The sequence below is a fragment of the Schistocerca piceifrons genome, unplaced genomic scaffold (assembly GCF_021461385.2).
Source record: "Schistocerca piceifrons isolate TAMUIC-IGC-003096 unplaced genomic scaffold, iqSchPice1.1 HiC_scaffold_48, whole genome shotgun sequence".
Lineage (NCBI taxonomy): Eukaryota > Metazoa > Arthropoda > Insecta > Orthoptera > Acrididae > Schistocerca > Schistocerca piceifrons.
In genome coordinates this window covers 42,501-45,000 of record NW_025728711.1, presented here as the reverse complement: position 1 = coordinate 45,000, position 2,500 = coordinate 42,501, and the positions used below count along the sequence as shown (strand labels likewise).

The 2,500-nt window shown below is 57.8% G+C and overlaps 1 non-coding gene across 1 annotated transcript in view; it reads left to right on the top strand.

Moving 5' to 3' along the window:
- Positions 1 to 1,979: 1,979 nt before the first annotated feature.
- Positions 1,980 to 2,500, top strand: part of LOC124752793 — a 1,911-nt gene continuing 1,390 nt past the window's right edge. Inside the window, exon 1 of the ribosomal RNA XR_007012177.1 lies at positions 1,980 to 2,500. This exon is cut by the window's right edge and continues 1,390 nt beyond it. This is a non-coding gene — a ribosomal RNA (small subunit ribosomal RNA).

Here is a 2,500-nt window from a genome sequence, read left to right as displayed (position 1 = left end):
CATGTTGTGCCTTAACCTAACCCATGTTGTGCCTTAACCTAACCCATGTTGTGCCTTAACCTAACCCATGTTGTGCCTTAACCTAACCCATGTTGTGCCTTAACCTAACCCATGTTGTGCCTTAACCTAACCCATGTTGTGCCTTAACCTAACCCATGTTGTCGCCTTAACGTAACCCACGTTGTCGCCTAAACCTGCTCTGTAATTGTTATACGACTCGTTCAATTACTGTAGTGTTGCCCACCCGCAACCCTCGCAATATAGTTCGCTACTCGCACTGCCCGCACCCCTGTGTATCGCTTCATGTTAAACACCTTGCAAGTCTTGCTCACTTTCCACATGCTCCTGCTGTACACTGTAATGTGGATGGCAGCAGGACGTACATGCCGCCCCTCCCCACGTCCCCACCTTGCCCCCTGCCTTCGCAAGCTGGTTGGTGAGAAGTTTGCATGTTCAATGCCCTTCGCATGCGACGTACTCAGGCTACGTTGTGGTGCGGCCTGTGTCAACTGTCCGCTGATGTCGTACGCGTGAACCACAATCTGTACTGCACATTCGTCCTTATGTACTGAATGATACATCGTGGCACATGTGTGACCGCACAACGACTGCGCCCAAAAACGGCGGACCATACAGTGCAAATATTGTGCACGCAGCTACGTGTCGTCTCCCTATGAGAGCTGGATTGCAGTGTGGTACGCCATAGAGACGTGTGGGAGGAACGGACGCCGTGGATGGCGATCAGCATGAGCTGTCTGTTGATGTATTCGGACCTAGTCGTCTCTCCTCACACACCGTGATGGCATGGTGCACCGCGTTCCATATCTGCGACATGCTACAGAGGCCGGTTGACAGTCGTTCGAGCAATGGACATCGCATACGTACGGGGGCCACCTTCCACGTATTGTCTAGGCGTGCACATTTTGTTGCGTGTATGTGGGCAGACGTAGTGTGGCGTGACACCTGACACAGGCATGCAATAATCGTTGAAGTTGCAAATGGCGATGGACGCCTGCGTTTTCTGGTGAAGTTACGCAAATGAACAAATGGTAACCTGTTGTGGTGCGGTTGTTCTCGCTAGGGGTGAATCGGTGATGGCGACGATAGGTTGAGGTACTAACCGGTTGTTCCAGCGATACCCACCATGCCGACGAAACTGAACGGCATCTGGGTGTGAAGCGATACGCGGCGGTGGCTGGGTGGGACCGTCCCCGGCCGGTGAGGGGGCGCCTCCCGGCGTGCTGGCCGCGCGGTGCGTGGGCGCACGCGCTACAGCCGGCTGGTGGGGGCGGCCAGTGGCAGGCGCGCCGGCCGACGGACGCGGCAGGCGTCGCAGCTGCGCGCCGGCGCACCCTGCGCGCGGCGCCGTGCGGCCAAAGTAGGTCCTCGCGGGCCCGGTGCGAAGCGCGGTGGACATCTTCAGTGTGCTGGTCCGATTGAGGACTGTGTGCGTTGAGGATGCGCCGCCGCCCGGCGCTCGGCGCCGCGACGCCGTCTGCTGCTCGGTCGCCCCAGCGGTTCTCGCTGGTGGTTTGTATCGCAGCTGTGCGGATGTGTTGGCGCGTGCGCTGTGCTGGGAGAGTTCGCTTCGGCACCCAAGTGGGGCTTTTGTCCTTCTGTGGCGCTGGCGTTGGAGCTGCCGGTCACCGTAGGTGGCGCGTGTTGTCTCCCGCCGGCAATGCCACGACAGCACGCTCCCGGGCCTCTGTCGGCAGCGGCAAGCTCAGTTGGGAGCACGGGTGGTCGCACCGAAAGCGTCTACTCGCCTAACTCCGGGCGATTGCGCCTCTCTCGAACCCGACCAAGTACTTGGGACGGCGCTGCGCGCCGCCGGGACCTGAGAGGGTTTCGAGGTGTATTGTGCAGGGGAGCTCAGCCTCCTCCTGTTTGCAGAATGATTGAGCGGACGCTTGCGTGTTCGCGCGGGCCCCCGGGACACACTCCCGGGCGGCCGGCTGCTCAGCTCTAGTTGACGCAGCTCCCTGGTTGATCCTGCCAGTAGTCATATGCTTGTCTCAAAGATTAAGCCATGCATGTCTCAGTACAAGCCGCATTAAGGTGAAACCGCGAATGGCTCATTAAATCAGTTATGGTTCCTTAGATCGTACCCACGTTACTTGGATAACTGTGGTAATTCTAGAGCTAATACATGCAAACAGAGTCCCGACCAGAGATGGAAGGGACGCTTTTATTAGATCAAAACCAATCGGTCGGCTCGTCCGGTCCGTTTGCCTTGGTGACTCTGAATAACTTTGGGCTGATCGCACGGTCCTCGTACCGGCGACGCATCTTTCAAATGTCTCTGCCTTATCAACTGTCGATGGTAGGTTCTGCGCCTACCATGGTTGTAACGGGTAACGGGGAATCAGGGTTCGATTCCGGAGAGGGAGCCTGAGAAACGGCTACCACATCCAAGGAAGGCAGCAGGCGCGCAAATTACCCACTCCCGGCACGGGGAGGTAGTGACGAAAAATAACGATACGGGACTCATCCGAGGCCC